At 41.6% G+C, this 22,259-nt stretch overlaps 1 protein-coding gene across 1 annotated transcript in view; it reads left to right on the forward strand.

The window, feature by feature from the left end:
• ctnna2 (catenin (cadherin-associated protein), alpha 2) overlaps positions 1–22,259 on the forward strand; it is a 1,293,121-nt gene that overhangs the window by 315,789 nt on the left and 955,073 nt on the right. The gene's annotated exons all lie outside the window — the stretch shown is intronic.

Genomic DNA, 22,259 nt, shown 5'->3' on the forward strand with positions numbered 1-22,259 from the left:
TGCTGTCATGTAATAATCCACAGTTAATGTCCAATTAGAGGATTTGTTGTCTCTGCTTTTCATTAATTTCTCCAGGAATATTTCTATGCTTACACTGATTTAGAGTCATCGAGTCTTACAGCAAGGAGACAGTCCCTTTGGCCCAAACTGTACCATGATGCCCAAAATATCCATCCATGCTATCCCCACACCCCATTTCCCATTTCCCTGCACTTGGCCCATATCCTTTCCTATCCATATATTTGTTCAAATGCCTCTTTAATGTTGTTAGTCTACCTGCCTCAACCACTTCCACTGGCAGAAGTATGTGGACTAACCGCTGTGTAAAATAAAAGTTGCCCCTCAGGTTCCCTTTTATTCTTTCCTCTCTAATGTTAAACTGATGCCTTGTAGTTCTTGATCCCCCAACCGTGAGAAAAAGACCGAGTGCATTCACCCTATTCATATCTCTCATGATCTTATATACCTCTATAAGATTCCCCCTCAGTCTCCTATATTGAAAGATAAAAGTCCCAGCTTGTCCAACTTTTCTCTATAATTCAGTTCATTGAGTCTTGGAAACATCCTTGTAATTTTTTTCTGGACTCTTTCCAGCTTAGTAACATCCTTCCTGTAGAAGGGCTTATGCCCGAAACGTCGATTCTCCTGCGCCTCGGATGCTGCCTGGCCTGCTGCGCTTTTCCAGCACCACACTTTTCAACATCCTTCCTATAGCAAGGTGACCAGAACTGAACTCAACATTCCAAGTGTGGCCTCACCAATGTTGTGTATAACTGCAACATAACTTCCCAACTTCTATACTCAGTGCCCTGACTGATGAAGGCCAGCATGGCAAAAGCCTTCTTCACTGCCCTGTCTACCTGTGACTCTACTTTCAGAGAACCATTCCCTTGAACTCCAAGGCCCCTCTGTTCCATTACCCTCCTTCAGACCCGACCATTCACCATGAAAATGGTAGACCTCACACTTATCTATATTAAACTCCATTTGCCATTTCTCGGCCCATTTTTCCAGCTGATAACATAGAACATACAGAACATAGAAGAATACAGCGCAGTACAGGCCCTTTGGCCCTCGATGTTGCGCCGATCCAAGCCCACCTAACCTACACTAGCCCACTATCCTCCATATGCCTATCCAATGCCCGCTTAAATGCCCATAAAGAGGGAGTGTCCACCACTGCTACTGGCAGGGCATTCCATGAACTCACGACTCGCTGAGTAAAGAACCTATCCCTAATATCTGTCCTATACCTACCACCCCTTAATTTAAAGCTATGCCCCCTCGTAATAGCTGACTCCATACGTGGAAAAAGGCCTTGTTGCAATTTCTGATAACTTTCCTCATGTTTTTGCACCTTCCCATTGGAATACAAATTCAATATATTTGTTTAAAATAATTCCATCTGCTTCTGTCCCATATTTACATCAGTAATCTCTTCCTCTTTACGCATATATGAAAATGATTGTAACCTGTTTTTATGTTGTACAGTGGATATGATATGGAACATGGTACTACTGAGGCAGATAACATTGATGTATTTAAGAAAAAGTGCTACTTTCAAATGAATGAAGAAAAGGATACAATATGTAGACAGATGAAATAAATTGTAAAGATGCTCATGTTGAGCAGAATCATTAGCATCAATTGGACTAAATGGTCTGTTCCTGTACTTCAAATTCCACGTACACAATAGAATCTGACACATTCTGTCGTTTTTACCTTTCTTTCCTCCACCTTCTTTCCTCCTTGATGTCTCTTACTACAGTCCAACTATTTGTTAAAACATTTTAATCAATTTACTATTTGGCTCCTTATTTGGCTGTATTGTTATTGTTTGTTTACATTTTATGAAGTATCTTGGGTTTTTTTTCTATTAGCAGTGCTGTAGAAATGCAAGTTTTGTTTCACCATAACTTCTTAATCCATAGCTCATTGAGGGCCTCTGGTGGGCAGTACTGGTTACTGTTACCTTAGCTGTACTGTGCAAAGTTGAAGCATGACCTGATCAAGAACTGATATCCCCACAAAACCAATTTCTGAATTGGTGGTTGAAAATTGTCAACAGTGTTATTACCAGATTAAAACAACTTCTTAATTTTTTCAATCTTCTGTCATAATGAGTGTATGGTTCAAACTATTCCAGCAGAAAGATTTCGATGCTAGCAGCTATGAGTTAATATTCTTTATTCCCCTGAGTTGCTTAACCAAATTTGGTGCCACTGGTGTTATCATTGACACAAAAGTGCAATAGAATGTGGGTGTGCAGCATGGAAGATTAAATTGGGATACAGTGGGAAATTCTCCAGGAGCGTCAGACAATTACATCAACAACTCTCAAAGCTGTAACTTTGATGCAGAATGGTTATAATAATTAGAATTAAAACATGGTTGACTTTGATTAAATATAATTCTTAAATATAATCTAAACTAATTTTCTAATGAACCTGTTCAGAGATGTTATCACACACTTGTGGAGCAGCTGAGACTTGAACCTGGGTTTGGTCCATGATTCGTGGTCACGTAATGCAAAGTGAAATGACAAAGTTACACAGTTCCAGAAGTCTATGGAATTAAACCAAAGTGTTGGGGGATCTGAATGGGTGTGGCTTCATGTGTGGAGAATGCAATAGAGTTAATCTTTCAGATCCAATATCTGCAGCATATTGTTTTAATTTGCTGTGAGAAAGTGGGCCTCGTTCATTTCATGTACAATGGCTAATGCAATTTAATGAAACTGACTCAATATCAGTTGACAGCCTTATTAGTGGATTTTTAGTGGTTATATCTTATGTTAAGTATCACTATAATTATCATGGCATACTAATATTTATTTGGATATTGATAAAATGATGCACCTTGCACATTTTCAATGCAAAGTGACCTAAGAGGTATAAGACTGTACTTCAGGAACTCGAGATTGGCATGAAAATTCATGTTTTAAAAACATGAATGAGAGATCAATGGATGATGTGCTGACAATATCATACAAGTTCAACCTACACTGTTTTACCTATCAATAATGAGCATATTTTAGGGATCGATGTCCTGTGCTGTCATGATGGCAGATAAACTACTGATCTGAAATTGGGTTGTGCCATTCTTTCTGATCATAGGGAGTTCAGAAGTCAGATACTCGCTGCAATTTGTCCAGCTTTTGTGCCACACTCCTCCTATGGTTGGCATAAGTAGGTTAGAGACTGGATATCTGAGTTCATATTAAAGTGTGCAAGACTACTTTGAAAGAGTTCCATTATTTCCACGTTGGACTGGTTTTTCCTTCAACACTGGCGATTTAATGACCGTATTGCTGCTTAAACTCAAAAGGATGTTATCAGTTGCAATAAAAGAGAGGAACTAGTCACTTCCAGGCAATGGTGTGGTATGAATATTACGTAGAGATTATTAGCCCGAATCTGAATATTTTCCAGGTCGACCTGAAACACAGACAAGGACTGCTTTTAATATCTAAGGAGATGCAAGTGGAGTAGAGCATTGTGCAGTCGTTAACAAGCTTCCACATTTATGATCAGACAATGGCAAGAAAGCAACTGTGGAATCCACAATTAGAGAAAGCAAAACAAATAGAAAACAATTTGTATAATTGATATCGCAATAATGGAATATAGTATTGAGAGTAGACCTGGAGGTCTTGATACATTATTCATAAAAGTAGACTATTTAAGATTCTTCTGCTTAGTGATTATAGATGGACTGCAAAGTAAACACTGGAGTCAGTAAACCAGTTGATGAGAAATTTATCATTGTTAATATACATTTGATGGAATGCATGTTTTAGTATATGAGGGATTGAGAAAATGAGTAATATGTTTTCCGATGTTCTGTAAATTCCTATAAATATATGTTTTGTAAGAATATAATTTTCGTGTCTTTAAGTGGAATGTATAGAACATATGCATTGAATTAGTGAAACTCCCTTATTCATTCCTTTCAGTCACCATGGTGGCTCAGTGGTTAGCTCTGCTGCCTCACAGTGCCAGGTACCCAGGTTCAATTCCAACCTTGGGCGATTGTCTATGTGGAGTTTGCAATTCTCCCTGTGTCTGCATGGGTTTCCTCCAGGTGGTCTGGTGTACAGGTTTACAAAATAATGAGGGGCATGGATAGGGTAAAAATGTAAAGTCTTTTCCCTGGGGTCGGGGAGTCCAGAACGAGAGGGCATAGGTTTAGGGTGAGAGGGGAAATATATAAAAGAGACCTACGCGTCAACTTTTTCACACAGAGGGTGGTACGTGTATGGAATGAGTTGCCAGAGCAAGTGGTGGAGGCTGGTATAATTGCAACATTTAAGAGGCATATGGATGGTATATGAATAGGAAAGGTTTGGAGGGATATGGGCTGGGTAATTTTGTAAACCTCTATAAGGTCACCCCTCAGCCTCCGACGCTCCAGGGAAAACAGCCCCAGCCTGTTCAGCCTCTCCCTGTAGCTCAAATCCTTCAACCCTGGTAACATCCTTGTAAATCTTTTCTGAACCCTTTCAAGTCTCACAACATCTTTCCGATAGGAAGGAGACGAGAATTGCACGCAAAATTCCAACAATGGCCTAACCAATGTCCTGTACAGCCGCAACATGACCTCCCAACTCCTGTACACAATACTCTGACCAGTAAAGGAAAGAATACCAAACACCTTCTTCACTATCCTATCTACCTGCGACTTCACTTTCAAGGAGCTATGAACCTGCACTCCAAGGTCTCTTTGTTCAGCATCACTCCCTAGGACCTTTCCATTAAGTGTATAAGTCCTACTAAGATTTGCTTTCCCAAAATGCAGCACCTCGCATTCATCTGAATTAAACTCCATCTGCCACATCTCAGCCCATTGGCCCATCTGGGGTTGTAATCTGAGGTAACCCTCTTCGCTATCCACTACACCTCCAATATTGGTGTCATCTGCAAACTTACTAATTGTACCTCTTATGCTCGCATACAAATCATTTATGTAAATCACAAAAAGTAGAGGACCCAGCACCGATCTTCGTGGCACTCCACTGGTCACAGGCCTCCAGTCTGAAAAACAACCCTCCACCACCACCCTCTGTCTCCTACCTTTGAGCTAGTTCTGTATCCAAATGGCCAGTTCTCCCTGTATTCCATGAGATCTAACCTTGCTAATCAGTCTCCCATGGGGAACCTTGTCGAATGCCTTACTGAAGTCCATATAGAACACATCTACTGCTCTGCCCTCATCAATCTTCTTTGTTACTTCTTCAAAAAACTCAATCAAGTTTGTGAGACATGATTTCCCATGCACAATGCCATGTTGACTATCCCAAATCAGTCCTTGCCTTTCCAAATACACGTACACCCTGTCCCTCAGATTCCCTCGAACAACTTGCCCACCACTGAGGTCAGGCTCACTGATCTATAGTTCCCTGGCTTGTCTTTACCGCCCTTCTTAAAGAGTGGCACCACGTTTGCCAACCTCCAGTCTTCCGACACCTCACCTGTGACTATTGATGATACAAATATCTCAGCAAGAGGCCCAGCAATCATTTCTCTAGCTTCCCACAGAGTTCTCGGGTACACCTGATCATGTCCTGGGGATTTATCCACCTTTAACCGTTTCAAGACATCCAGCACTTCCTCCTCTGTAATCTGGGCATTTTGCAAGATGTCACCATCTATTTCCCGACAGTCTATATCTTCCATATCCTTTTCCACAATAAATACTGATGCAAAATATTCACTTCGTATCTGCCCCATTTTCTGTGGCTCCACACAAAGGCCGCCTTGCTGATCTTTGAGGGGCCCTATTCTCTCCCTAGTTACCCTTTTGTCCTTAATATATTTGTAAAAACCCTTTGGATTCTCTTTAATTCTATTTGCCAAAGCTATCTCATGTCCCTGTTTAGCCCTCCTGATTTCCCTCTTAAGTATACTCCTACTTTCTTCATACTCTTCTAAGGATTCACTCGATCTATCTTGTCTATACCTGACATATGCTTCCTTCTTTTTCTTAACCAAACCCTCAATTTCTTTAGTCATCCAGCATTCCCTATACCTACCAGCCTTCCCTTTCACCCTGACAGGAATATACTGCCTCTGGATTCTTGTTATCTCATTTCTGAAGGTTTCCCATTTTCCAGCTGTCCCTTTACCTGCGAACATCTGCCTCCAATCAGCTTTCAAAAGTTCTTGCCGAATACCGTCAAAATTGGCCTTTCTTCAATTTAGAACTTCAACTTTTAGATCTGGTCTATCCTTTTCCATCACTATTTTAAAACAAATAGAATTATGGTCACTGGCCCCAAAGTGCTCCCCACTCACACCTCAGTCACCTGCCCTGCCTTATTTCCCAAGAGTAGGTCAAGTTTTGCACCTTCTCTCGTAGGTACATCCACATACTGAACAGAAAATTGTCTTGTGCACACTTAAGAAATTCCTCTCCATCTAAACCTTTAACACGATGGCAGTCGCTGTTTGGAAAGTTAAAATCCCCTACCATAACTACGTTATTATTCTTACAGATCACTGAGATCTCCTTACAAGTTTGTTTCTTGATTTCCCTCTGACTATTAGGGGGTCTATAGTACAATCTCAACAATGTGATCATCCCTTTCTTATTTCTCAGTTCCACCCAAATAATCTCCCTGGATGTATTTCCGGGAATATCGTCCCTCAGCACAGCTGTAATGCTATCTCTTATCAAAAATGCCACTCCCCCTCCTCTCTTGCCTCTCTTTCTATCTTTCCTAAGCATTTCAATCCTGGAACATTAAGCTGCCAGTCCTGCCCATCCCTGAGCCATGTTTCTGTAATTGCTATGATATCCCAGTCCCATGTTCCTAACCATGCCCTGAGTTCATCTGCCTTCCCTGTTAGGCCCCTTGCATTGAAATAAATGCAGTTTAATTTATTAGTCCTACCTTGTCTTTGCCTGCCCTGACTGTTTGACTCACTTCTGTGCTCATCTGTACCCGTCTCAGATCGATCCCTTTACTCACTATCTCCCTGGGTCCCACCTCCCCACCGTACTAGTTTAAATCCTCCCAAGCAGTTCTAACAAATTTCCCTGCCAGTATATTAGTCCCCTTACAATTTAGGTGCAATCCGTCCTTCTTGTACTGGTAACTTCCACCCCAAAAGAAATTCCAATGATCCAAAAATGTGAATCCTTCTCCCATACACCAGCTCCTCAGCCATGCATTCTTCTGCTCTATCCTCCTATTCCTGCCCTCACTAGCTCGTCGCACTGGGAGTAATCCAGATATTACTACCCTTGAGGACCTCCTTTTTAAATTTCTGCCTAACTCTCTGTAATCCCCCTTCAGAATCTCAACCTTTTCCCTTCCAATGTCGTTGCGCCCTAACTGAGCCTTCACATCTCATCCTAACATAAGCCGCCTTCTTCCTCTTGACCAGAGATTCCACTTCCTTCGTAAACCACACTCTACAGCCTCCTCCCTGCCTGACAGGTACATACTTATCTCGGAGCTCCACAGTGAAAGAGCTCCACATTTCTAATGTGCCCATCCCCTGCAGTTTCCTTCCCCATCCTATGTTTCCTAAATCTTGCCTAATCACATCGTAATTGCCTTTCCCCCAGCTGTAACTCTTGCCCAGTGGTATACACCTATCCCTTTCTCTCACTAAACATAACAGAATTGTGATCGCTATCACCAAAGTGCTCACCTACTTCCAAGTCTAACACCTGGCCGGGTTTGTTACTCAGTACCAAATCTATTATGACTTTGTCCCTTGTTGGCCTGTCTATATATTGTCAGGAAGCCCTCCTGCACACACTGGACAAAAGCTGACCCATCTATAATGCTCGTACTATAGTGTTCCCAGTCAATATTTGGAAAGTTGAAGTCTCCCATGACAACTACCCTATCTCTCTCACTCCTATCGAGAATCATCTTTGCTATCCTTTCCTCTACCACTCTGGAACTATTTGGAGGCCTATAGAAACCTCACAACAGGGTGACCTCTCCTTTCCTGTTTCTAACCTCAGCCCATACTACCTCAGTTGACGAGTCCCCAAACATGCTTTCTGCAACTGTAATATTGTCCTTGACCAACAATGTCACACCTCCCCCTCTTTTACCATCTTCTCTGTTCTTATTGAAACATCTAAATCCTGGAACCTTCAACAACCATTCCTGTCCCTGCTCTATCCATGTCTCTGAAACGGCCAAAATATTAAAGTCCCAGGTACCAACCCATGCTGCAAGTTCACCCACCTTATTCCGGATGCTCCTGGCGTTGAAGTAGACACACTTCAAACCAACTTATTGCTTGCCCGTGCCATCCTGCGTCCCTGAAACTTGATTTTGGACCTCCCTACTCTCAACCTTTTCTATACTCAAACTACAATTTTGGTTCCCATCCCCTGCTGGATTAGTTTAAACCCACCCCAATAGCCTTAGCGAATTTCATCTGCCAGTTTGGTCAATTAAATTATTTGTTCTCCTCTTATTGCTGCTGGAAAGGGTAAAGTGGAAATTAAATAGCTAGAATGTACTTTTTTTTGCCATTATCTGAGGTACAAATCTGCAGCAAATAGAGAAAAAGAAATCAAGCACCCTGGCATTAAAATTTGAAGAGCAATCAAAGAGTTTGTTCTAGTTATTTCATTCTTATTGTAGTAATAACTATGTCTTTTTGTTTATCATAAATTATATTTAAAAAATTAATGCCTTCTTCAAAAAGGTTGCTATGTAAAAAAAATGCTTCGATCATGCCATTATAGTTCAAACGGTGTGTGCATTTCTGAGGGTCATAAGGTCATAATTTTACTGCAGATTCTAATTTATTTTTGTCTGTTTTAGATTTAGTGTTCATCTGTTAATCTTGGCATTTGCTGAGTTGCAGTTATTGCTCAATTCTATCAATAAGCAGAAAAAGATGCATGATCATAGACTGATTGAAATGTCTTCATGATTGACTCAGTTTGATTCAGATGAGGCTCATAAAGAAGTATGTATCAGACCTAGTTCTGGTTGTCAAAGAAGTATGTGACAGACTTTCACCTCGTGAGACAGTGACTTAAACTGTAGTCGTTAACCTATTGTTTCCCTGGTGCAGTTCTGGGACTCCACTCTGTCCATCAACGTAGTGTCTATCACATTGTCTGCAAAGGAAGACAGTGCACGGAGAATCTGCACAATTTGCTGTCCTCTGTTTTCATTGGGTCCAACTGAGCTTTTGTTTCTGCTTGAGTTTTGTTCTTTCAGTCAGCCTCAAAAGTTTGTGGTAGTCTACGACCATCTCCCTGTCAATAATTATTGTTTTCATATCTGGCTAGCAAGGTGTCCTTACAGTAGAGATACAGTTACTGAGGAGGTCAGGATCTAGTTCAACCTTCAGATCGCTAATGCTATTTTCTAATGGAATTAGCATGCTCCTCAACCTGAGTTCATCACCTTATCCTGCTAAGTTTTAATCCCAAAACTGAGGATATATCTAAGATGAAACTGGTTAGCTTTTTTTTTCCATCTGGTGTATGTTGGGCCATCCCTTACCATATACAGGAGTGTGCAGGGGACTCAGGTTTGATAGGTACACAACTTAACTTTCTCAGCTATGTTGCTGTTGTTCCATAATTTATTTTATAGCCTTAAAGTTACAGCTTTTGCAATTGTGTTGATTTCAGCATCAAAATTGGAGTCTAGATATATAGGGCTTTCAACAGTCTCCAGCATTTCATTTCATCATTGATAGATGGTACAATGACAATCTCCTGAACCATGACCTTAGTTTTCCTGATAGTTAAACTAAGCACTTTAAGAGAGTTCATCCATTTCCTACTGCACGTGTTTCTCAGGTTGGGATGTTCATGTGGCATTGTCCATGTAGAGCAAGTGCCTGATATCTTAGATGCAACTTTATCTTGGTTTGCAATTTTCAGTCAGTTCAGGTATGTAAGTAGACACTTTTTGATCATAACCTGAAGGCACATCAAAACCAGTTATTACAAGGAGAATATGTCGTAGAAGATCAGAATACAATTCTATTTAATCCCAATACTGCATCTGTTCCTCCATCATAGTTGACCTTATGCTTCAAATCATGGAAAGAGGAGATCATATTGTATAGTTTCATAGAACATAGAAGAATACAGCGCAGTACAGGCCCTTGGGCCCTCGATGTTGCGCCGATCCAAGCCCACCTAAACTACACTAACCCACTATCCTCCATATACCTATCCAATGCCCTCTTAAATGCCCATAAAGAGGGAGAGTCCACCACTGTTACTGGCAGGGCATTCCATGAACTAACGACTCGCTGAGTGAAGAACCTACCCCTAACATCAGTCCTATATCTACCCCCCCTTAATTTAAAGCTATGCCCCCTTGTAATACCCGACTCAATACGCGGGAAAAGGTTCATACTGTCGACCCTATCTAATCCCCTAATCATCTTGTACACCTCAATCAAGTCACCCCTAAACCTTCTTTTCTCTAGTGAAAACAGCCCCAAGTGCCTCAGTCTTTCCTCATACGATTTTCCTTCCATACCAGGCAACATCCTGGTAAACCTCCTCTGCACCCGTTCCAATGCCTCCACATCCTTCCTATAGTATGGCGACCAAAACTGCACACAATATTCCAGATGCGGCCGTACCAGAGTCTTATACAACTGCATCATGACCTCAGGACTCCGGAACTCAATTCCTCTACCAATAAAAGCCAGTACGCCATATGCCTTCCTCACCGCACTATTTACCTGGGTGGCAACTTTCAGAGATCTGTGTACATGGACACCAAGATCCCTCTGCTCATCCACACTACCAAGTATCCGACCATTAGCCCAGTACCCCATCTTTTTGTTATTCTTCCCAAAGTGAATCACCTCGCACTTAGCTACATTGAATTCCATCTGCCACCTTTCTGCCCAGCTCTGCAGCTTCTCTATATCCTGCTGTAACCTGCCACATGCTTCCTCACTGTCAACAACTCCTCCGACTTTCGTATCATCCGCAAACTTGCTCACCCAACCTTCTAACCCCTCTTTCAGGTCATTTATAAAAATGACAAACAGCAATGGTCCCAAAACAGATCCTTGCGGAACACCGCTAGTGACGGCACTCCATGAAGAAACTTTGCCATCAACTACTACCCTCTGTCTTCTTCCATCCAGCCAATTCCTAATCCAAACCTCCAACTCACCCTCAATGCCATATCTCCGTATTTTCTGCAGTAGCCTACCATGGGGAACCTTATCAAACGCCTTACTAAAATCCATATATACCACATCTACCGCTTTCCCCTCATCAACCTCCTTCGTCACCTTTTCAAAGAATTCAATAAGGTTTGTGAGGCACGACTTGCCCTTCACAAAACCATGCTGACTATCCTTGATCACATTATTCCTATCCAGATGTGCATAAATCCTATCCCTTACAATTCTCTCTAAGACTTTGCCCACAACAGAAGTGAGACTCACCGGCCTATAGTTACTAGGGCTATCCCTACTCCCCTTTTTGAACAAGGGAACCACATTTGCTATCCTCCAGTCTTCTGGGACTACTCCTGTAGACAAAGAGGACATAAAAATCAAGGCCAATGGCTCTGCAATCTCCTCCCTTGCTTCCCAGAGAATCCTAGGATAAATGCCATCAGGCCCAGGGGACTTATCTATTTTCACCTTTTCCAGGATTTCCAACACCTCTTCTCTACATACCTCAAAGCCATCCATTCTACTTATTTGTGACTCAGTATTCTCATCGACAACAATGCCCTGTTCCTGAGTAAATACTGAAGAAAAGTATTCATTCAGTGTCTCCCCAATCTCTTCCGCCTCCACACGCAACTTCCCCCTACTATCCTTGACTGGACCTATTCCTACCCTAGTCATTCTTTTATTCCTAACATACCTATAGAAAGCCTTAGGGTTTTCCCTAATCCTATCGACTAAGGACCTTTCATGTCCCCTCCTTGCTGCTTTTAGCTCTCTCTTCAGGTCCTTCCTGGCTACAATATAACTCTCAATCGCCCCAATTGAACCTTCACGTCTCATCTTGAGATAGGCCGCCCTCTTCCATTTAACAAGGGATTCCAATTCCTTATTAAACCACGGCTCCCTCGCACGACCCTTTCCTTCCTGCCTGACAGGTACATAATTATCAAGGACACTCAATAGTTGCCCCTTGAACAAGTTCCACATATCATTTACACTCTTGCCTTGGAGTCTACTTTTCCAAGCCACACATCCTAAGTCATGCCTCACCGCATCATAATTTCCCTTACCCCATCTATAATTCTTGCCCTGTAGTACACACTTATCCCTCTCCATCACGAGTGTAAAAATCACCGAATTATGGTCACTATCCCCAAAGTGCTCACCTACCTCTAATTCTAACACCTGGTAGACATTTTTCTCTGGGCTTTGGTGGAATCGATGAAGGTAATATATAGTGATCTCCTGTGATCATTGCATTTCCCTTCTGGCTGTCAGACTGTGAAACCTACGTTGATTGTAGATCTATCAGTTCTGAAAGCACACTGGAGTTTGACTAGATTCTTTCATCCAAGATCTGTGTCATGACATGGAAATACAGCCTGAATAGTTTGTCATGGATGCCTTTGTTCTTGACAGGGTCAAAATCTTTGCATCACATATATCAATTGCTCCTTGGTCCAGCAAAAATTGAGAAATCTTTGAAGATGCTAAGGGAAAACCTAATTCTTGTGCTTGATGAGTTCAGGTAGCATAACATTAGCACCTATAATTTTGATCTTTGCAAGTGAGACAGTAACTTTTATTTTTTTTCATTGTGGCTTTAATAGCCAGCTCAACAGTGACTGATTCTGTTGGTATTTAGTACCACCTTACTGATAGTGGTTTTCCAAAAGGACAATGCAAGGCAGTATGCAATACATCACTTCAACTGCTTATGATATTAACAGTTACATGTATTAATCCAGTAAGATATGTATAGATCTCCATAAGCTGGTGCTAATTTAATTGCATAAATTATCAAAGGAAATAAATCGTACAAAGTTAGGACAAATTTCATTTTTTGTTGCACACGTGGCCTCTTTATTTGCTAGGTGGCTATGAGATGCCACCACACTCTGCAGGCACCAAAGCAATCCCTGAGGCCACAACACCAAGGCATAAGCATGCTGAAGCAGCTGCTGCTGCCGCTACTGGACCCAGAACGTCACCTCTGTCAAAGCTGTCTCTCACTGCCAAGACTCCAACCACCGCCATAGCCAGGCGAGTCTGAACGCCCAAGGAGTAGGCCCATTTCAACTTCCGAGAGACTGAGAGATGATTCACTCGGGATATTGGTGATGAATTCCTATGCCTTTTTTCTCAGGTAAACTATTTTCTTTGTTGATGAACGTATTGCCTTTTGATCCCTTCATACATGCCCATGACCATCCCAATGTTGATGAACATTTGGATATTCTGACAAAATTGTAACCATTCATCATTGGTGTGCTGCCTCGCATTCTGTTGGATTTTACTTTGACTTCTTAAGGCATTCAGAGTTTTCTCCCTTGTAACACGTGGGCGGCACGGTGGCACAGTGGTTAGCACTGCTGCCTCACAGCGCTAGAGACCCGGGTTCAATTCCCGCCTCAGGCGACTGACTGTGTGGAGTTTGCATGTTCTCCCCGTGTCTGCGTGTGTTTCCTCAGGGTGCTCCGGTTTCCTCCCACAGTCCAAAGATGTGCAGGTCAGGTGTATTGGCCATGCTAAATTGCCTGTAGTGTTAGGTAAGGGGTAAATGTAGGGTTATGGGTGGGTTGCGCTTTGGCGGGTCGGTGTGGACTTGTTGGGCCGAAGGGCCTGTTTCCACACTGTAAGTAATCTAATCTAATCTAAACACGTAATGAATGATGACATTCTGTTTGGCTTCAATGTAGATTCAGTCACAGTGATGTTAACATTGAACAAGCCAACATTTTTGAGTTGTTCTCTTATATTGGTAGTGCAGTATTGTGGATAGTATTTCAGAGTTTGTTCATTTTGTTACTGTGCTCCTTGTAAGCAATAAATTCTGTGCAATTGTGGAATGGAACTGATGGTTTTTCTTTTGATAGGTAGTATTGCTGATGTTGATACAAGGATGACATTTTTGCTTGAAGAAAAAGCGTCAACGGTTGCCTTGCCACATGTACACCAGGGAGATATCTGTATCAGTCAGTGCTGTGTTAGCCAACTGCATTGAGAATGCTGTTCAGAGAGTTACATTTGGTGAAGATCCAATTTGCCCTGGTGTCAATATTCTGATGCAGGATGTTTCCAGGACTAACTGTGGCTTGGTTTGTTCTGAAAGAAGGTGTTTTTACAGCAAGCTCATTAGATCTCAAGTAGTCTCGATCCATTCTCATTTATTTTTCAAAGACTATGATGGCCCATGAGATGGGGCGTTGCCTCATGGTCTGCATCCACTCTTCATTGAAATCTACCAGGAATAAAGATGTTCTGACTTGAGGATTTTGCTGATTAGTGCCAAGTTCCTCATAAAATAGTTTTTTTTAAATTCCCTATAATGTAGTGCACAACGTTGGGGTTAACTGGCACTGTTAAAGTTGACGAAGAGAAGGGGAGAACCTTTTATTAATTTACTCATGGGACATGGGTATTGCTGGGTAGCTAGCATTTATTGGCTGCCCTCAATTGCCTTTGAGAAGGTGGTAGTGAGCTGCCTTCTTGAACTACAGTAATCCATGCGCTGGAGGTGGGACTCACAATGCCATTAGGGAAGGAAATGTTCTGAAAAACCTGTTGGACCTCTGTCGTTGAGAGAGGCAGGTTCCTTGCAGTGAAATGTATACAATACTCACACATTTCATCTAAACTCATTCACCGAGGTGAGCATTTCTGTTAATTAAACCAAACATCCAGAAAAGCTCATCTCACCTTGTAATCTGTTAAAATATAAGTGACAGAGAACTCTCAAATTTTACTATTTAAAGAAAATAACGTCAATTTATTTTTAACCCTAAAAGTAAACATTAAACAGCAACTATTCATAACTCTAAGCCTCCCCTTCTCTTACCCGCTTAAGACCTACTTCCAATTTTGTAACCATATATTGTTCCAATAAGACACTTACTAAAGTTACATCAACTTAATTTCAAAACCACATAGCCCCTGTCGTCTTCTGTGCCTCACTCTTCTGGCTGCTGAATTCCCGGGGTCATCGTGTTTCTTTTTAACTGCAAGTATGTTTCATATGAAAAGGTATCTTTGATAAAAAGCACTTCCTAATTTCTTGGAGAGCAAGATGTTCGATCTCCAGGCATTTCTGTCTCGCTGGCAGTTGCTCTCTCCAAATTTTCAAAATGCCTACATTCTATACTCCCAACATCAGATTGTCTCATTGGTTGATATTGGCAAAACAATAAGTTCAAACTCAATTGGATTTTAGTATCCTGGGGCATAATTTAAACTGGTTAAATTTGAAATGTTATCCATTTCACAGCCAAATGTTCCATATTTCCAGTTCTCCAGTACACTCCGGGACTGCCATCTAGTCATATCCACAGGTGCTTGTAAGCTTCAGTTCAGAGCAACATTCACTCTCTCTTAAAGGCACCATACACACCTTCAGCTTCATGCCACCATAATGTTTCTTTCAGTGATCCATTCTTGCTTTGTAAATGCCCTCTGTATGTATTTGTTCTGTCTGGTCTAAGCTTTTTTTGTTTGCTTTGTCATGTGCTTATTCAATTTTGCATGAGACGGGGGTTTGCTTAAGAACTAAGAGCAGGAACAGGCTCTTCAGCCCTCCATACCTGCACCGATCCAGACCCTCTATCTAAACCTGCTGCCTATTTTCTACGGATCTGTACTCCTTTGCTCCCTCACCATTTATATATCTGTCTAGATACATCTTAAATGACACAATCGTGCCCACCCCTATCACCTCCGCTGGCAACGCGTTCCAGGCACCTACTACCCTCTATGCAGATCTCCCCTAAACATTTCCCCTTTCACTTTGAAGTTGTGGTACCTAGTAATTATCACTCTGGGAAAAAGTTTCTTACCATCCACCTTATCAACACCTCTCATGATTTTGTAGGCCTCAAGCAGGCCCCCCCTCAACCTCCTCCTTTCCAATAAAAATAGTCCTAATCTACTCAACCTCTCCTCAAAACTAGCAGCCCCTAGGTCGGACAACATCCTAGTGAAACTCCTCTGTACCCTCTCCAAAGCATCCACATCCTTTTGATAGTGTGGTGACCAGAACTGTACGCAGTATTCCAAGTGTGACCGTATCAAAGTCTTAGACAACTGTAACATGACCTGCCAACTCTTGTACTCAATATCCCGTCCAAAGAAGGAAAGCATGCCATATGCATTCTTGACCAATCTACTGACTTGCATTGCCACCTTCAGGGAACAATGGACCTGAACACCCAGATCTCTCTGTACACCAGTTTTCCCCAGGACTTTTCCATTTACTGTATAGTTCGCTCTTGAATTGGATCTTCCAAAATGCATCACTTTGCATTTGTCTGGATTGAACTCCATCTGCCATTTCTCTGCCCAACTCTCCAATCTATCTATATTCTGCTGTATTCTTTGACAGTCCCCTTCACTATCTGCAACTCCACCAATCTTAGTGTCATCTGCAAACTTGTTAATGAGGTAACCCACACCTTCCTCCAAATCATTTATGTATATCACAAACAGCAGTGGTCCCAGCACTGGTCTCCATTTTGAGAAACTCCCTTCCACTACTACTCTCTGTCTCCTGTTGCCCAACAAGTTCTCTATCCATCTTGCCAGTACACGCTGAACCCCATGCGTCTTCACCTTCTTCATCAGCCTACCATGGGGAACCTTATCAAATGCCTTACTAAAGTCCATGTATATGACATCTACATCCCTTCCCTCATCAATCAACTTTATCACCTCTTCAAAGAATTCTATTAGGTTTGTAAGACATAAACTTCCCTGCACAAAACCATGCTGCCTGTCTCTGATAAGCCATTTTCTTCCAACTGGGTATATATCCTATCCCTTAGTATCTTCTCTAGTAGCTTCCCTACCACTGACGTCAGGCTCACAGATCTGTAATAACCTGGATTATCCCTGCTACCCATTTAAAGAAGGGACAACATTAGTGATTCTCCAGTTCTCTGGGACCTTTCCCTTTGTCAAGGATGCTGCAAAGATATCTGTTAAAGCTCAGCTATTTCCTCTCTTGCTTACCTCAGTAACCTGGAATAGATCCCATCTGGTCCTGGGGACTTATCCACCTTAATGCCTTTTCGAATGCACAACACTTCCTCCTTCCGACTTGACCTAGAGTAACCAAAGATCTATCCTTAACCTCAATATCCACCATGTCCCCCTCCTCAGTGAACAGTGATGCAAAGTACTCATTAAGAATCTCTTCCATTTTCTCCAAGTCCAGGCATATCTTTCATTGCATATTTGTCCTTGAGTGGGCCAACCTTTCCCCTAGCTAACTTCTTGCTTATATATGAGTAAAATGCTTTGGGGTTTTCCTTAACCCTGCTTGCTAAGGATATCTCATGACCCCTTATAGCCCTCTTAATTCCTCATTTCAGATTGGTCCTACATTCCCAATATTGCTCCAAAGCTTTCTGTCTTCAGTTGCCTAGACCTTATGTACGCATCCTGTTTCCTCTTAGTTAGTCTCATAATTTCATCTGTCATCCATGGTTCCTTAATCTTACCTTTTCTATCCCTCATTTTCACAGGACCACATCTCTCCTGAACTCTAATCACCTTCTCTTTAATAGCCTTCCATATGTTGAATGTGGATTTCCCTTCAAACAGCTACTCTCAATCTACATTCCCCAGCTCGTGCCGAATTTTGGTATAGTTCGTCTTCCCCCAGTTTAGCACTCTTCCTTTATGACCACTCTCGTCTTTGTCTGTGAGTATTCTAAAACTTATGGAATTGTGATCACTGTTCCCAAAGTAATCCCCTTCTGAAACTTCAACCACCTGGTCGGACTCATTTCCCAACACCAGGTCCAGTCTCGCCCCTTCCTGATTTGGACTATTTACATACTGCTCTTGAAAACCCTCCTGGATACTCCTTATAAATTCTGCTCCATTCGCACCTCTAACACTAATCCAAATCAATATTGGGAAAATTAAAATCTCCTATCACCACCACCCTGTTGCTCCTACATCTTTCTATAATCTCTTTACATATCTGTATCTCTATCTCATGTTCGCTGTTGGGTGGCCTGTGGTACCGTTCCAACATTGTTACCACACCCTTCCTATTTCTGAGCTCTGCCCACATTGCCTCACTGCTCAATCCTCCATAGTGCCCTCCTTCTTCTTTGACCAGTAATGCAACTCATCCACCCCTTTTACCTCCCTCTCTATCCTGCCTGAAGCATCGATATCCTGGGATATTAAGTAGCCAATCATGCCCTTCCCTCAACCAAGTGTCAGTAATAGCAATAACATCATACTCCCAGGTACTAATACAAGCCCTAAGTTCATTTGCCTTATTTACTATACTACTTGTATTAAAGCAAATGCATCTCAGACCACCAGTACCTCTGCATTCATCCTCTGCTCCCTGTCTGTTCTTCACCTTAGTCATGCTGACTTCATTATCTAGTTCCTTACTGGCTTTAGTTAGTACCTCCTTCCTGTCCACTAACCTCCTCATTTGATTCTCACCTCCCTGCCACATTAGTTTAAACACACCCCAACAGCGTTAGCAAAAGCACCCCCAAGGACATTGGTTCCAGTCCGGCCCAGATGTAGATCATCCAATTTGTAATAGTCCCACCTCCCCCAGAACTGGTCCCAAAGTCCCAAAATTCTGAACTCCTCCCTCCTGCACCATCTCTCACGCCACACATTCATCTTTCTTATTCTATCGTTCCTACTCTGACTAGCGTGTGGCACTGGTAGCAATCCTGAGATTACTACCTCTGAGGTCCTACTTTTTAACTTGATTCCTAACTCCCTAAATTCTTTGTGTAGGACCACATCCTAATTTTTACCTACATCATTGGTGCCTACATGCACCACGACAATTGGCTGTTCACCCTCCCCCTTGAGAATTTTCTGCAGTCGATCCGAGACATCCCTGACCTGTGCACCTGGGAGGCAACATACCATTTGGCAGTTTCGTTTTCGACCACAGAAATGCCTATACACTCCCTTTACAATTGAATCCCCTATGACTATAGTCCTTCCACCTGCTTTCCTGTCCTTCTGAACAGCAGAGCCAGCCACAATGCCATGAACTTGGCTACTGCTGCCTTCTCCTGGTGAGCCATCTCCCCCAATAGTATTCAAAATAGTATACCTGTTTTGGAGGGAGATGACCGCAGGGGACACCTGCTCTGCCTTCCTGCTCTTTTTCTGCCTTTTGGTCACCCATTCCCTTTCTCCCTCAGCAATGCTCATCTGCGGTGTGACCAATTCACTAAACGTGCTAACCACAATCCCTTCAATATTGCGTATGCTCCAAAATGAGTACATCCGAATTTCCAGAGTTGTTATGCGGTCTGACAAGATCTGCAACTGGACACACTTCTTGCAAGTGAAGGAGACAGGGACATCAGCTGTGTCCCTGAGCTTCCACATTGAGCAAGAGGAGCATAGCACGGGTCTGAGATCTCCTGCAATTTTTAATCTTAAGTTTTATCTAAGTTGAGACTAAAGTTAAGAAAAAGGAAAGAAAAGGTTTTACCAATCACACAATAAAATAAAACAAAAGAACAAAGTCTTTACCATATCAACACACCAGAGTCCTTTTTTTTTTTGGCTCGAGGAGGAGGGCAGGTGGGGACACTATACATGTAGTGTCTGGGGTTCAGCCGCTGCCCAAATATATCAGCATTTTAAAAGGTTTGCTTACCTTCCCGGTAGCCCTCTGGTCCTTGTTCTCTCCACGCTCACTGCAATTAAAATGGAGGCTGCAGACTCGCGAGGTAAGCTTTTTAAACGGTTTGCTTACCTTCCCAGCAGCCCCCTGTGGTCCTCATTCTCTCTGCCCTTGCTGCAATTGAAATATTGTTGGAAGACAGAGCAGTTCTTTTTATCAAATTGTAGTTGAGACTTCTGATTGAACACTGTACAGTGCACATGAACAAATGTTGTCTTGTGCATCAGCTTAATTCCCTAAAACTACACAGTTGTGCTTTTTGGTTGGACTTGGTATGAACTGGTTAAAAAGGTTGTCATGAATGCTTTTTAAAAATTCTACACTCTTCATACCTTTCACTGTGATTTTGCCCCAGGTTTCATTTGGCTTTTTAATGTTACCAAACATTACTACACTACTGTTTTCATACTTGCCAGAAAATTGCCAACATATCTGCTTTACTATCGCCATTGGCTGGGATTTTTAGTATACTGAGTTGAAAAGAATGGCATTGGAAAAGAACAATAGATCAGGCATTCAAGAATGCCCAAAATGTCGACTCTCCCGCTCCTCAGATGCTGCCTGATGTACTACGCTTTTCAACACCCTTTTCAACTCTGACTTCTCCAGCATCTGCAGTCCTTACTTTCTTGATCTTTAGTATACTTTCAGCATGTGATTGCCTTTCAGTACAGCATATAAGACCTCTCCTTTCACTATCCTCTCAGTTTTCCTTTTTTTCCTTAAGCAACATGATGACTCTTTCTTCTGAAAACCTGTTACCAGGAATGTTGAATTGCCATGCCTAATTCTCTTTGAAATTTAGGTAGTATGATATAGTGGTTTCAACTGTTCATCATTGCCATTTGCTCATCTGTTTTACTCATGACTCTTTGAATTGAAATAAAAGCATTGTTGAACCCCTTTATTGTCCAATTTCTAGACTCTGTTTGTGTTTGTTCAAAAATTGCTTATTAATTTATTACCTTCTATATCCCACCATTGTTATTCGCCCATATGTCTGGGTGCTTATTCCTCTATTAAGCTTAGAGTCACATAGCTGGCAGCTCAAGTAAATCTCCATGCAATGAAATTGATCTGAATTCTGTTGACTTTTTTTTCCCAGGTCCCCTTCTCCCTTACAACTGGTTATAATAATTCAGGAATCTGAGACCCTTGTTCCTGCACCATTTCTGCACTATCTATTTCTGAACATCAAGTTATTGACTTTCTCATTCAATGATAATTGTTGCCACAAGTACTCCTTGTGATCTACAGTCTGTATTTTGATCACTTTCTGATAAAACTGGTTCTCCTGAGCAACCTGTTGGTTTTATTGATGGCTATCTTATATTGACAACACTTATTTCTGGTCTTGTTCACATCAGGTAAATTATTCTCCATGTTTATGTTTTAATTATCATAAAAAACAGGCCAGTTTGTTTGTTTGAGAAAAAAGCTCCAAACCAGGCAATTCTTTCTTATGCCTTTAACCTCTTAATTCTGCTCTCTTTGTACCTTATCCAGTTCCTTTATGAAAGCCAGAATTATTTATAATACTCCAAGTATGATCTAGACAAGGCTCTAGACAAGCTTAATAGAACATCTCTGCTTTTCAATGTTATCCCTTTAAAAATGGATCTAATTGCTAACTAACGTGCAGTGACAATTTTAGAGATTATGTACCCACATCCCCAAGTTATTTGTTCTTCTACTCGATTTAGGCACTTATTTTCCCAAGGTGTATGAAGCCTCCTTATACTTTTTGTGGTCAAAACACCCTTTGGTTGAAAAAATTGTGCTGAATAAAGTAATGTATTTTCTCAACACATAACAGTTCACTCATGAGATCATCTATTTGTGGAATGTCCGATTAGGCCAAATGATCAGCCTCACTGTCTGTCCCATATGTGTAATTACTTGTCTATTTGTTTTTTTCTTTATTTTTTCATGGGATGCAGACAAAGTTGCCAAGGTCGACATTGTTGCTTGGCTCTCATTGCCATTAACATGAATAATGGACAGTTTAGAACCAACATTGCTGTGAGTAGGTTGGGCCTATATTCTTTGGAATTTAGAAGAATGAGAGATGACTTCATTGAAACAGATAAGATTTTTGTGGGAATATCGAGGACTGGGGACATAATCTCAGAATAAAGAGTTGCACATTTAAAATAGAGATCGGGAGGAATTTCTGCTGAACACAGTAAATTATGGAATTATTTACTACAAAGGGCTATTGAGGCTGGATCGACTTAGATTTTTAATCATTAATGGGAACAAGAGTTATAGGGAAAAGCAGGAAAGTGGAGTTGAGGATTATCACATCAGCCTTGATCTCATTTAATGACGGATCAGACTTGATGGGCTATATGACCTACTTCTTACAGTTTTATGGATATGAAGTCACATGTAGACCAGACTAGATAAGGATGGCAATCTTCCTTTCCTAA

This window comes from Chiloscyllium plagiosum, unplaced genomic scaffold, assembly GCF_037043375.1.
Source record: "Chiloscyllium plagiosum isolate Xiang-an unplaced genomic scaffold, Cpla_swu_hap1 HiC_scaffold_1, whole genome shotgun sequence".
Lineage (NCBI taxonomy): Eukaryota > Metazoa > Chordata > Chondrichthyes > Orectolobiformes > Hemiscylliidae > Chiloscyllium > Chiloscyllium plagiosum.